This window comes from Protopterus annectens, chromosome 2.part0, assembly GCF_019279795.1.
Source record: "Protopterus annectens isolate FY-2018-M chromosome 2.part0, PAN1.0, whole genome shotgun sequence".
Taxonomy (NCBI): domain Eukaryota; kingdom Metazoa; phylum Chordata; order Ceratodontiformes; family Protopteridae; genus Protopterus; species Protopterus annectens.
Window position 1 is genome coordinate 180375764 of NC_056728.1, and position 17853 is coordinate 180393616.

Here is a 17853-nt window from a genome sequence, read left to right on the forward strand (position 1 = left end):
TCTTGTAATTCCTGTACATGGTACGTGTCATCACAAAAGGTGTGTCAGCTAGGGAAATGTAAGTCAGTGTACCCCTCTACACCTCACAATGTCCTATGCAGTATGTACCTCCCATGAGAACTACAGCAAGTGGAAAGGCCACAGACGTACCTAACAAAGACTGATAATGCCCTCAAACACATTCCCTATGCAGACTGACTCTCAAAACCACAGCTAGAGTGCCTTGCATACTTCCTACACAGAGGTTACCACTGCTGGACATACACAGTTATGTCACACCCATACCAGTTGGCCAACCACCATGGCAACACCTCACAATCCATCCAGCCTACATGACCTAGGGCCCTAATCCTTGTCACCGCACTAAACAGCACATGCTGGAGGTACAGGTTTCTATACACAAATATGCCATACCCTGGAGTAAACCACCCAGCATTAACAAACAAGGCTCCTTATTAGTAGATGTCATACATACCCCTGATGAATGTTATGGAGATAGGTAATATGCCCTGTGAGTCACCTCTGTGTAACTGTTTCACAGGAGCAAGTAAAATCACATTACATGTGTCCCAAAGGGCAGGGTATCATATGGCTAGGCTGCCCTAGGCCCAGGGCCAATAGCATAGTACCTACCTATGACACAATGCATACACACATGTACTCAGTACAATACCAGCTATGTGACGTCGAATGAGTGTGACACTGATTGTGTGCAAGGTCTGTAAAGGTGTGATAGCTTAGTGTGAGTTTGTGTCTGTCATGGTAGTTGGTGTCCTTGGTGTGAGCCCAGAGAAATATGTGTCATTTATCAGGATGCAAACATAGTAGATTGGCATATGTTGTGCTGTACTTCCCTGTGTACGACTGTGGTGTCCCATCATAGGCAGAAGCAATACATGCATGCTCAGTAAGTGGTACTGCTGTTGAATCCAGCTCACATATGAACTGTTGTACTACCTGATGTTGTAGGCCTAAACACTACAGTATGGTGTATGTTCACATTCCCTGGTAATACTGTCTGGTGTGTTTCCTGTAGTCTGCACAGATTACATACCTCATGCATAGGTATCTGTAAGTAGGGGCACACAGTACTATAAGGTACACAGTTAATGCTCATCTGTGTTGTCATACATTTGTGTGTTGTATGTATGTGTAATGTGTGTGTAATGATGCCTGTACCATGGCCGCAATCACATGTGTGTTACAGGGTATGTGTGTGTACCTGGCAGCATGTATACTCTGTGACAGCATTATGCTGGCTATAGTAACAACTGTGCACATATGTCAGGTAGGGATATGGCATCAAAGACTAGGGTGGATTACCGTTGAAACTGTAAATGTGCATTGCATTCATTGCATGGGATGACAATATTCTTCATCCATTAGCTTGATACATACCCCCAGTGTGAGGTTGTGCATTGTATCCCACACAGTGTGCCGAGTGCTTGTGTATACTAGTTTGTTGTATGGAGTGTGGCAGGCACTGTCAGACAGTTGTGGGCTGAGCACTGATATGTGGTATCGAACATGTGTATCCCTGATAGACAGACAGATGCTATATATGGCAGTTAAGTGATATCAGTACATTAGAATATTAAGTGTGCCACATGACTTGCTCACATATTTTTTTTTCCTTCCAGGGTGATGGTGCATCAGCGAAACCCACCTTATACAGCAGCAGAGGATCAGGAGATCCACCAGAGCCTGGTGCATAATTACTGTGTGCTGTTTTCCAGGACCAGCCAGAACCAGCATGAGAGGGCTGCATTGTGGCAAGATCTTGTCCATCGGGTAAATGACATAGGCATGCATAACCGGACATATGAGCAGGTACGCCATCACTTGCATTGATTTAATTAGACATGTCCGGCAGTGTGCGTCTGATATCCACAAACAACAGCTTTCCATAGGCGGTGGGGTACCTATCTACCCCCCCCCGACCAGTGTGGAGGAGCACCTCCTAAGTGTTGTGGCTCCAGGCCAACAACAGCAACATCCACAAACATGTGTCATCATGGAGGCCGGAGCCACCCAGCATGTTGAAATGGAGCGTGCAGGTAACATTCCATATCTGTAGTTGACTGTTCTCTGTACTGGTAGTTTATGCATGTGTGAGATGTGTACTGTTTGTGTAGCTGTTAACCTGCCTATTCTTCTGCAAGATTGATATTTTGAGCATAATCTGTACACCTGCGAAAGCCACCTGTTGTACTACTGTACTTTATCATACTCACAGTATCAATGGCACAGTTGTGGCCACTGGCAATCACTCTCATATTTTTGCAGGTCTCTCTGGAGTGACAGCAAGGCAGCCAATCCATGCTGGTGAGTGTGTAATAACAATACTATTGCTAATGACATGTGCATGTCATATGGAGGTGTAGTCTGTGCACATGTAACACACCTACGCATAATGCATGATGTGCATGTTTGCTGTGAGACTATGCATATCCCATTATTCTCAATAGCTGCCTCACTCACATGCAATACACAGAGCATGACACACGTGTGGCAACACAGTACTGGACATTGTATAGGTATACCTGATACACATGTACACAACACACACATGTTTGGCATACACACTACACCTTAGCCTGCTACACATGTCCAATTATGACACCTGCTGTCTGGCCACCCTTCAGTATCCCACTTATTATCTACGCAGCACACATAATATACCTGAGGGGTAGAGGCCTATCATGTCTTTGTGCAACAGTCTTGAACAAATAATACATTCATGTCAGGCAATGCTCACTTTTGGCCACCTTACAAACCCATGTAACAAGTGGCTGTGTAATTGTGGATGTAGTCATGTTACTGCACATCAGGTACAGCATGCTAGCTGCCTGTCTGGCACACATTATTATTATTGACTGACCACAAGAAGCATGTTGATCATGGCTCACGTTACTACACCACATCCAGTTCTGCCGATCACAAAAGTACACATAGCAGTCATTGCTTAGCACCATCATGTGTTGTGTGTGTGTGTGTGTGTGTGTGTGTGTGTGTGTGTGTGCAAATATATGCACCCACAGCTTGTAACACTTGCACAACATTGTTATGTCCTTATACACATTGTGTCCCAGGGTGGAGACAATCACTGAACAACTACACACAAGCATCAAGTACACTTATACTGTTATTAACAAGGGCTGTCTACACTTGCACTGCATGTTCCTGTGCAACACATAATCTGCATGCTGACACGTGTGCAGTGATGTTTTTCCTTGTGATACTGTCACCCACTCAAAAACAGTATTGTGTATGTGTTGGATTGCAGGTGTGTCTGTGTTTGTATCTGCTGTACTGAGGAGTATGCCTGTGTGCTTGTGTGCCTGTGTGCATGTGTGCATGTGCGCCTGTGTGCCTGTGTGCATGTGGGCCTGTGTGCATGTGTGCCTGTGTGCCTGTGTGCATGTGTGCATGTGTGCATGTGCGCCTGTATGCATGTGTGCATGTGTGCATGTGTGCATATGCGCCTGTGTGGATGTGTGCATGTGTGCATGTGTGCCTGTGTGAATGTGTGCATGTGTGCATGTGTGCCTGTGTGCATGTGCACCTGTGTGCATGTATGCATGTGTGCATGTGTGCCTGTGTGCTAATATCGTGTACACATTTGTAAACTGTGTTTCCTATCTTCTTCTCACAGGTTCTGATGTTGCTCTGGTGGAGTGCAGCAGGGAACCTGAAGCCACTGCTGGGGATAGTGATTATGATGATACATGTGTAATGGCACAGGGAGGTGTGACAGGGTCTGTCATTGGTCAGCCAATTGACATTACACAGCAGTCAACCCCATCAATGCGCACAGTCATCCTGCCGATACATCCATTGTCACCAATGTCCTTAGCTGAGGGACAGCATACAGTGGGCATTGACCAGGGTAGTATGGTATCATTGGCACATGCATCCCCTCACAGCAGCCATGGCCAGATTCCTGACATGGTACCACACAGGCAGATGTCGATGGGTTTTCATGGGTGCATCCGTGGTCGTACTGCCCCTGTCAGACGTGCCCACAGAGGTCTTTCAACCTCAGCTATGCTCTGTGCTGTAATGCAGGTACAGGCACGTATGAAATGGTACACCAGACAGGGTCTGAGGGAGCTTAGAGCACATCGCACCGCTATGAATGACACTATGCGTGACGTTGCATCTGCCATCCATAACATCATCGAGGTCATTGATAGACGTTGGGTGGACACAATAGATCTCTTCCACAACTACATGTCCAGGAGCCAGGACAGTGCAGGATGGTTGAGGCATCGACGTGGACGTATGCCAGCAAAATTATCAGCTGGCAGTCATCGCGGATGACAACAAACCCATAGTGCCAGTACCAGCCCCTGCAATGCTGGGTCTGTGCTGTCATTAGACCGTCCGAGAAGACTACGTGCACGTGGCTCTGGACAGTCCCAGCAGGGACATGTGTCCAGTCAACAACCCACTGCTTCTCATGACAGTACCCAGTCTGGCTTAGTGCCTAATACTGTCCGTAGCACCCCTGCCAGGCACAGGTACCGTGTCCATGGCCGGAGACAGTGATCTGTATGACCTGGCAGGTACAGTCTGTGGCTGTCCACAAACACCCGTATATGGCAGCCACATGGTGGAACTGTGTGCATGCTAACACCTAGGGCTAACACATACACACACACATTGCAGCAACATTGCCCCATGTTGTACTGTTGTCCCTCACTAACACACACACACACACATACATGTCAATTGGATGTGTCAACAGCAGACTCTGGCAAACCAAGTACACACCCTGTGCATATGATGAAACTGTGCCACCTCCTGCCATCTGTAACATTGATGCAGGAACAGGGTAGCATGGTGCTGATGTACAGGGTGACTACATAGCACTGTAGTAATATTATCATGTTGTTAACAGTACAGTGTAATGATGTTGTGGGTATATTCGAGCATGCATGATGCATTATCTATGTTTGTCATTGCAGTTTTGTATACACCAGTGTTAATTCCCAAAGTGTACTGTCTGCAGATGTGTCACATGGCTGTTGTGTGTACCTGTGCCTGCATGTGTTGGGGTGTGGACAGTACATGTGTGATGTTTGCAGCACTGAGTTGCAGGTGTACATTTGTGAACATGGTTAGAATGGAACATGACATGGTTTGACAGTATGCTGTGTATGATACGGTTTCCAAATGTCAATGGTCTGCATTCTGGTAGTATACACAGCTTACATAGCTTGACATTCAGTGGTCATTACATGGTGTCTCCTCAACTGATACACAGATGTAGGAACCTGGTGTCAGTGATATCCCTGCAGTACTACACTATACCAGTAGCCATTCTTACTGAGCCCCACACATCCCTGGGAACAATACTCTTTGGCATATAGCAGTCTCACATACATGCCAACACACTACAGATATGTCCATCCATGACTGCAAATACATACAGTGGCCTACAATGCATTCTACACATGACACACCTAACCACCACAAGGGTATCATACGGACAGGTACCTGTTGTCCAAGCCATGCTGTATTGCTGTAATGCAACTGTGGCACTGGCATCGGCATGTAGTTAACATAGTATTCCAACAGTACCATGTAGGTGGTAGCACCCATCATGTAGAACGGGTAATGGTGTGTACATGTGGACAAGTGTTATCTTGTCTTTCCTGTGATATTCACATTTCCAAAGGTATTCTGCAGTCCCTCGGTGTATCACCTAAGCAAGAAGGTGTCTGTATGCATATCGGCGACAGTTGCCATACACCTACACTGGGTGTCCATCACTCACAGACTTTGCTGTGTTTTAACATGTCTAACATATACTCCAGATATGAACCCTCACCCACATTAATCTATCAAAGCTTTCATGTGTGTGTGTCACATAGTTGGCCTAGGACACAGATCACTGCAGTAGCCTGCATTGTCACCAACATACATGTATGGCCTAAGGTCTGGTAAGCTGCGGCACATGCTGGCAAAGGTGACAGCTGTATTCATATGGGGCAGGCTTCACACATAGGAACTATTAAAGGTCACAGGTACATATCTGTATGTGGCACACACATACCTGATGTGTGCATTGAAATTACTGTTATAATAATATGTCATACAATAATAAAAGCAAAACACACAACACATTGACAAATGCACACATAGCATTTGCATAATTCAAACCCCTACCTAACTATGTTATGATACTTGAAAGAGATGCATTAGCACAGCACGCTATTTACATTACTGGATGATTTCTTTTCTGCTGCTGTATTTATAGGGTGCTGACATCATCAGTCTTTCAGGATTCAAACCCCTGCCTAACTATGTTATGATACTTGCGAGTGACGCATTAGCACAGCGTGCTATTCGCATTAGTGGATGATTTCCCTTCTCCTGCTGTATTTATAGGGTGCTGACATCATCAGTCTTTCCAAAGAGGAATGTACATCTTTTAGTGTATCCTAGTCTTCAAAAAGAGGAATGTACATCTTTTAGTGTGTTATCCCAGTCTTCAAAAAGGCCATCCCTTTCACAGAGAATTGCATACACACAGGAGCTGCAGGATTCATACCCCTATCTACCTATGTTATAATACTTGAGAGAGATGCATTAGCGCAGCACGCTATTCACATTACTGGATGATTTCCCTTCTCCTGCTGTATTTATAGGGTGCTGACATCATCAGTCTTTCCAAAGAGGAAGGTACATCTTTAACTATCCCTCAGTATGGGGGATAACAATATCTGTGCATTAACAGTCGCCTTGTTCAGGGTCACATATGCACACTGGCACTGCCAGGTTATGTTCTATAGCATGCTTCATGACCACAGGACTTGTAACACACAACACAAGTAGGGGGTGTATCCATATACATCACAGATACACACACCTCTGGGTTGGTACCACTGCACTAAGCATGACAGGCCATACATACACAACTACCATTGTGCAAAACTGCCTTTTGGTTTGGTGTATAGTTCAGACCCCCCCCCCCCATACACAGTAACCACACTTGGCTTTTCTGGGAACAGTGTAGGATATGCAGGTCTTCACACACACCATTATAGTGGTTGACTTCAGGTACACAAATACTGACTGGGGAAACTATTCAGGCCCTCAACAACATCACCCTACAGCCACTACAGTTTGTGAATCCATGTGCTATGGCACAACCAGTCACCACACCCACAAGGGGGAATACATACTGGACCTGATCATCACCAACATGGGGACTCTATGTTCCTCCCCAGAGGTAGAACCATCATTGTTAAGATCAGACCATAAACAACTTTCCCTGGACATCCATATCCCATCCCCGCCCCCAGCCAAGGAAATCACTGTAAAGAATTTCTCAAAAGCAGACTTTGCACTTGTGAAGACTGGGGTGGAATACTTGAAAGGCCCCATGCTGGAGGATAATACAGCCCAATCTGCAGAATCCTTTACAAACGCATTGTATGAGCACCTGCAGGTATGCATTGATCATGCTATCCCAAATAAAACCATGACCCCTCCAAAACAGGAGACCTGTCTGGTTGACCCCAGCCATATATAAGCTGTACAACAGAAGGTGGAAGCTACTACATAACAGAGCAATATCCCACAGACCCACATAGATAATAACCTCTCCTTTGCTAATCAAATTGACAGAGTCATTGCAAAGACCTTTATATAGCTCTCCTTATCACATGGGTGTTTGCATGTAGATCATGGGAGGTCATTGTGGCCCTCTGCTAGTCACTCATCAGGCCCATGTTTGACTACAATGCCCCTTTTGGGGTGTACCTTACCCAACACCTGCGGCAACTACAGTGAACACAACAGTACCTCCCCAAGAGGATCATGGGCTACACACAGATGTCCTATGCAGCTCAACTAAAGGATCTCCAGCTCTACTCAGTTACATAACGCCTACTCAGAGGTGATCTATGCCTGATGTACGCAACCATTTCAAACCCAGAAGTAATGGACATGCTCCACCTCATAACATCCAAGATCCTTAGAGCTACACACTCCAGGGACTTAAACCTCAGCACAAAAATAAATAGGACATGCTGTAGGGACAGATTCATTACCCAGAGGCTCCCCTCACTCTGGAATTGAATCCCAATTAAAGTTAGACATAGCCCCTCGCCAACCCTCTTCCAGCGAAATACAGCCGCATGGATGGGAAATTGCAAATTCACCCCTGGGATCTCCACTGTGTCCCTGTTTGACAGAGGCACAGCAAACTAGCCTTAAAGGGTGCCTTCTGTGACCTACTTTACAGAGGCACAGTAGGCTACTCTACTGGGGAGGTGGACACCAAATACACTCTGCCTAGGCTTATGAATTCCCTAGGGCAGACAGCCTAGTAATGACCTCTGCACCTATGTTTATGTTTGGGATGCACAATATTTGTTGCTGCTACTGTTTGCAGGTCTTTATTGCCGTAGCTTTCCCAGTTTCTATGAACAACTTGCGTATCTGCGTAACATGTTTGATCTTGACAGGGTTCCAGTATATTAATATATGTGTCTGTTGTCATTTAACTGTGTGAACAGGGCAGATTGTTGGATCGTGGGAGGTTCCTGGCTTAACACATACAACTGCCAGATATGTGTGACTGACTGCTATACCCAGACATGGCCTAAGTGTGTGAGCATGCCCAGTTCAGGCTTTCCATGGTTTGTTGCCTGACATATGTCTCATTTATCCAGGTGTGTGAGCATGCCCAGTGTGACCTTTCCACATGTTGTGATCTGGAGTCCACTACATTTCTGGTTGTGTGTGAACATGACCAGTATTGACATGTATACTGTGCGTGTTGGAAGTCATGATGTGTTCTTACTGCCAGACTCCTTTGTGTCATAACTCAACAGGGATTATGCTGTGCCTGCAGGGTTTCTATGTGATAGTTTGCAAAGACTTGGTAACATTCTGTCATAGTGGGTGCATACTTCAATACTGTCATGGTTTAGTGGTTCAGTACTTTCACTATGGTACACATTATCATGGGTTTGAGTCCCATCACTGCTTTAAATGTTCATACTGAGCAGACCAGACTGGTTAAGGGCCAGTTGGGCAACTATGAGCATGTTGCATTTTGTTCAGCTATGGCTTACTTAAACCAGGCTTGTCTGACATTGCTGTGTATTCACCAACTTGGGTGGACATTGCCAAACATTACTCCACATTGACCACAGTTGTACTAGTCGGTGTGTGTGATTCTGTTCATAGGTTCATACTAGGCTATCTGCCCTAGGGCATTTATAATCTTAGCCAGAGTGTGTTTGGCTTTCAGCACACATTTTAAGTGGAGTTTGCCATGACATTTTTCAAGGTTAGTATACTGTGCCTCTGTCTAACAGTGACATAGAAGTGATACCCAGGGTAAACCTACAATCTCTCATCCACTCATCAAGATTCAAGAGAGTCAATGAGGGACTCTGGCTAACCTGGACTGGGGGTTTACTCAAGAGTGGGGAGAGCCTCTGGGTTATGAATCTGTCACTCCAGCATGTCCTATTTATTTCAGTCCTGAGGTGCAGGTCTCTTGAGCTTGTAGCTTGATGGAATTCTGATTTTCTGAGGTGCAGCATGTCCATTGATTCCAGGTTGGACATGGCTTTATACATCAGACACAGATTGCCTCTGGGCAGGTGGTATGCCACTGAGAGGAGCTGCAGTTTCTTTAACCAGCAGCGAATGGCATGTGTTTGAGCCCTTTGATCCTCCTGGTGAGGTCCTTTTGTGGTCTTTCCAGCTGCTGCAGGTGTCTGATAAGGTACATCCCACAAGGGGCATTGTACTCCATTATGGGCCTGATGAGGGATGAGTTAAGAGGCATAATGACCTCCCCTGATGTAGATGTGAATACCTTCATGATTAGGTGGGCTATATGAAATGTTTTTTCTAAACACTTTGGCCACGTGGTTATCGAATGAGAGATTGCTATCAGCTTGGGTTCCCAGGTCTGTTATCACTTCTTCCATACTTAATGGGTTACCACCTATGTGGTAGTTTGTGGGCACTTAGTTTTTGACAAAGTGGAGGACTATACACTGTTTTGCATTTAGCTTGAGGACATGGCTCTGGCACCAGTTGTCTGTTTCTATGAGGCCCTTTTGTAGGATGCTTGTGTCAGCTGGAGGGTTATCTATGGCACCCAGTTTGCAGTCATCTGCAAACTTGTTCACAAACAGTCCTTCTGTATTGGCCTGCACCTCTGAGAAATATATACCAAGCAAGGGAGGTCCCAGGACTGAGCCTTGTGGGATGCCACTTGTAGCTGGTTTGGGGTCTGACATGGCTCCAGCATTTCTGACCATGTGGGTTCTGTCCTTGAGCCAGTTTGCAACCCATCTAGTGACATAGGGGTTTATATTGAAGCTGGTGATCTTATCTATGATGACCAAGTGGGGTACTGTATGGAAGGCTTTTGCGAGGTCCAGGTAGGCTGTGTGGACCACCTTCCCCTCATCAATGGCCTTGGTGACTGTTTCAAATGACTCAACCAGGTTTAAGAGGCAGGATCTGCCCTTAACAAAGCCAAACTGGGTAGGATCCAGTGTCTGTAGGTCCCCAATATGTTTATTTCTGAGGTCCATGATGATCCATTCCATAGCTTTGCAGACCAAGCTAGTCAGGCTTCTGGGGCAATAGTTTGCAGTATCCATTGAGCACCACCTTTGTGGAGAGGGACCACTGTTGCTGTACACTGCTCTTTGGGTACATATCCTGTGGTAAGGCTGAGATTGAACAGTGGTTCTATGTTTGTGTTCAATTCTTCTTGGGGTTCATGTTGGACACAGCCCAGGGCACCGTCTGGTCCCATTGATGCTGTGTGTTTTGCTTTGGAGAGGCTGGCTGTTACCTGAGCATCTGTGATGTCAGTGGGCCAGCACTCTGCTGGGATATATATTTGCCCTTTTGGTGGGGGGGGGGGGAGTTTGCACTGAACCTGTCAGCTCAAATGTTGGCAATGTCTGTGGGTTTGGTGTATTGTTTGTCATTTTGGACTACTTCTGAGCATATCTGGGGATTCCCACACAGGTTCCTACCATAAGTAAAGAATGCCTTATGATTATCCTTGGTGTCTTGTACAATTTTTAATCTCAAAGATAGCGTTAGACGATCTTATGTGTGGCCGTAGTTTTTCAATAATACTGATCAGAGATGCCTTCCCTTTTTGGGATTTTGATCTATCATATAGTAGCTTCCTCCTTGTATTGTATGGTTTGTTTATGGCTGGGGTCCACCGGACAGGATGCCTGGCTTTGGAGGACTGGGTCTTGGTTTTATCTGGGATTGCATGATCCATGCATTCCTGAAGGTGTTCATAGAATGCGTTTATAAAGGGTTATGAGGTCTGGGCCATATTTTCCACAGGCACAGGGGCTGTGAAGGATTCCACCTCAGTTTTGAGGAGTGTGACATTTGCTTTAGTGAATAATTTTCACTGTGTTTTTCTGGCCATGGACTGGGATCGGGATGTGAATATCCAGTGAGATTACTCTCTGGTCTGATCTTACCAGTGAAGGATACACTTCTGGTCTTGGGCATAGAGTCCCCATGTTGGTGATGATCAGGTCCAGTATGTTTTCCCCTCTTGTGGGAGTGGTAGCAAGTTGTTCCATAGAATTTTGGTTTACAAATTCTGGGAAACTTTGGGCTAGGGTGTTGGGGCTACGGTAATGCTCCCAGTCTATGTTTGGGTAGTAGAAGTCACCCAATATAATGGTGTTTGGGGAGACCTTCATATTTTCATGTGTTCTCCAGTCGGCCAAGTGTGGTTCCTGGGTTTAGGAGGGTGGTCTGTAGCAGGCTATGAACTGGAAGGTGGTTTTAGCCACTGTTAGTTGCACATGGATAGTCTCCAATGCTTCATGCTGTGCCACCAACCTGGGGGTGTGGGTATCTTTGAAAAATATTGATACTCACCCTCCTTTTGTAGTTTGTTCCATGTTTTGCAGCTGTAAAGCATGGTATAAGGTGTAACCTGTTAATGCTAGGGTGCTCTTGGGAGCCTTGAACCAGGTTTCTGTTACTGCACAGATATCAACATTCTCCATGCTGAGGAGAGTTTGGAGTGCATGCATCTTGTAGTTTAGATTTCTGGCATTGAGTAGTATTACTTATGGTTTCTTATCCCTTGTGATACCTATGGATGTGGGTTTGTGTTTTGAGCCTTACCTAAAAAAGGCACTATGGGGGTGACAAGAGCCTTTGGCAATATCCAAAAGGCCACAGGTGATAGGTGAAATCCATCTCTAGTGAAGCATCATGTCTTGTTGAGCATGTCATCCCAGGTTGACAGGCATTGTATCCCCTTTCACTAACACCAATACTTAAGCCAATTGTTGTAATTGATCATCTTGTCTTCATATTGTGGCCTCATGTTTGGGGAGGGTAGGATGATACTCAAGGTCATGAAGTTTGCATATACTACATGGTGGTAAATGCTGTTTAGCACTACCTTACATTGCTTAACACATGGCAATCATGCCTCAGGTGGTGATGCAGGGCTGCCTATGTCAGATGCACATACTGCACTCCCTATACATGTTTGGAAACAGGTAGTGTCAAGTTAGGCATCCCTTTTACTATATGTGCGAGTCAGAGAGAGGTATTATTTCCAGGGTTCCTACTGAGCCAGTGTATGTGCTATGTGTTGCCTCTTTGCCAAGGCCAAGGCATACTGGGCACGCCTCCTTCTGGCTACTGGGGCAGGCTCAGGTTGTTCCTCCTCCGAGTCACGCTCTGCCTGTGATGGCCTTGGCACTGGTGGGGGGCTGTTTGGCTCAGGCCTATGCTGGTCCTGCTGCAGCTGTTTTCGCAAAATCATATTATGTAGCATAGCACATACCATGACAATTTGGGTACATGTAGTTGGTGAGTGTTGCAAGGCTCCACCAGATGTGTCCAGGCACCGGAACCATGACTTGAGCAACCCAAACACACGCTCGATTACATTTCGTGTTTGTGCGTGTGCCTCATTATGGCATTCCTGTTCAGGTGTGTGTGTGTTTCTGATGGGTGTCATCAGCCATGGCTCCAGTGCATAGCCAGCATCCCCCACTAAGTGACCATGTGGGATGTCCCCATTGGCAAATGTCTGGTACAGCTGCGTCAGATGCCAGATATGGGAATCATGGTAGCTTCCAGGGCAGCCAGCACACACATTCATTATTATGCCCTGGGCATCACACACGACCTGGCAGTTGATGGAGGGGAAGCCTTGCGGTTAATGTAGGCCCTACCCCGCTCACCGGCTGGTGCTTTGATGCGTATATGCATGCAGTCTATTGCACCCACTACCTCAGGATATTCTGCTATTTGCTGGAAGAGACGCATATTGCTGGCCAATACCTCATGGGAATTGGGGAAATATACATGATCACCGACATGTGCTGACATGGCATCCAGGAACTGGTGCAGTACCCTGGATACTGATTCCTGTGATATCCCCATCATATCACCAGTTGGTCTCTGAAAGGTACCTGTTGCTAGTATTCTTAGGCCAACACTTACCTTGGATTCCACTGGGATGGGTTCCCCTCTGTTGGTTCTGTGTGTGAGGCATGGCCAGCACAGCTCAACAATTTGCTGCAGGAGGTCTCTGTCCACTCTATAGCGCTCCACTATCTCCAGCTCATGTAACCCCTGGTAGGTGACCCTGGGCCTGTACACTCTTCTCCGTCTCCTCACTGTGGGTTGTCCGGCAGCATTTGCATTGTCACCACCCTCAGCATGTTGCATATGTCACCTTATAACAGCAATGGCAGCCCCTAGCATTTTTTGTCTGAGTGTAGTTTTTTCAGTTTTCACTTCTAGTAGCTTACTCCAGTGTTGCAGTGTCTCTTGAGAGAAACAAACTGCATTGTTGTTTGCAGAGTTTTAAGTGCTGGGCTGGGCTAGTGTTCTGCCTGTGTAATTGCCTGATTCTGATTGTTTGCACCTGCTAGCTCTACTAGTATTCCCTGGTAGCTTCCTACTATTTGTTGTGCTTCCTTTTTCCTTTCTGTTTCCTCGGGGGAGCGACGCGCATACAAGCGGAAACACACTTACAGCAGCTCACACGCGCGCACACATGCTTAGAAGGACTAAAACTTGCTTATTCAGGTTAAACGCTCGCACACCAGCGCAAACATGCTTACAGGTCTTCCAACAGCCTTATACATGCTTACTCCAGCATAAACGCGTGCACTAATGCTTATTACTCGAGTTAATAGGTGCGCACACATGTGCATACCCGCTCAGCAAGAAACTTTGGTGTTATCCACAGTATACACCTTCCATTTCTTGGCTTTCCCTGGCCTACCTGTTGACACACCTCTTTCCATGATGTCTAACTGACAGCTAACACAAGCCACTGTGCTCCAATGAGCTTCACTACTTTCATATATACCCCCCTTGTGATGTCACCTATCTCCTACTCTGTTCCTCCCCATATCCTACTCCTACACTCCATTGACTGTGCTCATTTGCTATGTAAGAGTGTGATTCACTATCCTAACACTCATTTACATAGGATTGCCTACTAATGCTTGGTTACATGTCTTAGACGGGGCTTCTCCCCTCAGGAACCCCTACTCGGTGGCCATGTTGTCTTCAGCCTGCTATTCCCTTACATTGTCACTTAACAATTTTCATAAATTCCACATTTGTGGCTTTTATTGTCTTATTTTATGATTTTTATAGCGCACCCCATTTGTGGGGTGCTACGCTACGCTTAAACATTAGAAATCGAAAAAAAAAAAATCTTTTTATTTTAATTTTGCATCTGAAAGGAAAGACGGAATCCACACTGTGTAAATTTAGCGCTTTCGTTTTTTTAATAAAAACTTCCTCAGAATACCATGCAAACAAACAGATACAAAACTATACAAGACTGACTCAATTTATATCATACCCATTCATAAAATTAATGACATCATAATTGACAAATAAATTAATTAATTAACCCTTTTGTTACATCAAATGAATAAATAATTTCATAGAACATTTAAATAGCCTATAAAACACATATTATGTGTTTTAAATTATAATATATGGTGTACAAAATAAAATATAAAATATAAAATGTGGAACAATATCTATTCTCTTTGAACATTAATGACCTTCCATTTTAAGCCTAAGAACAGAACTAATAGAAATACTTGTATTTAGTCCTGGAAACTGTGCTGCGTTAGTTCTTAGCTGCCATCTAAGTTCTCTGTTTTCCAAATAGTCATTAAGGGGACCCCCTCTATCCCCCATAATAACCTGATCAAGCACTGAAAATCTAAAATTATGGCCTGTATTACTCTTAATATGACTAGCCAATACATTTTTCATATCCTCCTTTTTGATGTCATAGAGGTGTTTGTACATTCTGCTCCTAAGGGCATTAATTGTTTTGCCAATATAGAAACAGGGACACTGGGTACACATCCCTATGTACACAACACCCTTACTACTACAAGTGTATTTCTTCTTGTGGATGTGTTTCCCATAATTAGGTATAATTAATTCAGTCCCTTCCAAAATATACTTACATTGTGAGCAAAACCCACATTTAAACATACTCACACAAATCTCAGGACAGCCTTCTTGTACTCTTTCCAACATGTTTTTTATAGTTGTATCCTTTTTATAAACTATATTAGGGCCAGTTCCTACAATATCCAAATGTTCCTGATTAGTACCAAACAAATTCCAATTATGTTTTATTATATTACTTATATTTGTAAACTGCTGATTATATTTGAAAATAGCGGCTCTTTTAAATGTGTTATTTTCCCTTCTATGATCACCTGAAAAAGAGACGTCACACCCTTTACCTAGTAAAGGGACAAAAATACCTTGTTTTCTTTTATTTATGACCTCTTTCAAAATGTTATTAATAAACCGTAATGGATAACCTCTGTTTGTTAACATTCCCTTTAAGGTATGAATTTGGTCTAAAAACTCTTGATAATCAGAAATCATCCTAGCCAGCCTTACTCCCTGTCCTTTCACCAGTGCCTTCATCTGACAAAGAGGATGGAAACTGGTGAAATGCAGAAGTGAGTTGGAATATGTGGGTTTTCTAAAAATAGTAGTCTCAAAACAATTGTTAAGGTTGTTCTTGTAAATAGTAATATCCAGATAATCAATTTTCTCATTTGATATAGTATGTGAAAATTCCAAAAAAGTTGTACTTTCTTTAATAAATCCCAAAAATTCATTTAATAATTCCAAACTTCCATCCCATAAAATGACGATGTCATCTAGGTACCGCCCATAATATTTCCAGTGTTTTTCATAGGGGCTAGCCATAATAAATTCAGTCTCCCAAAATGCTAAAACTATGTTAGCAAAAATGGGTGCGCAAGTAGCCCCCATGGCTACACCTTTAATTTGTTTAAATAGTTGTCCCTCAAATACAACTATATTGGTGTCCAAAATGACTTCCATAAGGCTTCTAAGAGTAAGAATCCTGTCATGCCTCATTTCAGTAAACCGACATAGGTATGAGTAAAACCAGTCAATACCAATTTCGTGGGGGATGATGGAAAACAAATCCTTGGCATCTATGGTTACAAAAATAAGGCTATGAATGTACATGTTTTTGTTGATCTTTTTTAATAAGTCCCATGAGTCCTTAATGATCCAATTACAATTATTTAATATATTTTTCAATTGTGAATCTATGAATTTAGCTATAAAATTAGTTTTTGATGCTTTTGCGTCAACTATAGGTCTAAGGGGGGGGTTGTTTATATGTTTATGTAGCTTTGGTATACCAAAAGTAGTGGCAATCTTTGGACATTTTACTTATATATAGGACCATTCATCTAATGTGATTTGTCTGTTCAGAAGAAGTTCTTCCAATATGATGTCCACTTTCCTACAAAGGATGTTTTTCTCATTAATACTGATCTGACAATACGTGTCAGTATACAGAATCTCAAACATTTTATTGATGTATGTATTTTTGTCCATGATTACTAACCCACCCCCTTTATCAGGCTTCATAATCCTTATAGACGTATTTCCACAAATTTCCTTCAATAGATTCATCTCATTCCTACTTAAATTATTTTCTTCATTTTCCTCCCTACCATTTGTTTTAAACATCTTACGCATATCATATTCACACATTTTTTCAAATGTTTGCACATTCGGACACAAAGGGGGATTAAAAGAACTAGCTTTTCTACACACATGTTCACCACTGTTGTCAAAGCCACTTTCTTTAAAATAAAATTGAAAGTTTAACTTCCTTGTGTAAAGTTTTAAATCTATCAAACTTTCATCCAGCCCTCCTTTTCTAGAAGGAACAAAAGACAGGCCTTTTTCAAAAATGTCACCAATATCATTATTGAAAATACATAAACTATAATTGTATATTTTAAAGTCACAGTTTTTATTACACAAAATCTGAAATGGACTCATTTCTAGGTTGTCGTCTTCACAAAGACCATTACATGAAACATTTTCCACATCAATTTCTTCACATGCATTAACCACAGATGTTTGACTCAACAAATCATTTATTGTATCTCATGGGTCAAGTTGTTTTAGTACATTCTCCCTCTCCCCCTCCCCATAAAGTTGAAATTGTACTGCCCCATTCCCCCTCTCTGGTTCTTCAGCCTTTCTGACCTCCTCAGAGGGGGAAATTCTAAAGGGTTTAAATCGGAATCACTGATATCAGATGTCTGATAGTTGTTACCACCAATTTCCCTATCAAAACCATCACCAAAATTATTGTTAAACCTATTTTGACTAGGGGGTGGTGGTGGGTATGCTCTATGTTCAGCATATTCTTTCTCATCTCTTTTCAACTTTTTTTCTTTTTTACTCTTTAACCCATTTATATATAAGTCCACATTTATAAATATATTATCATACTGTACT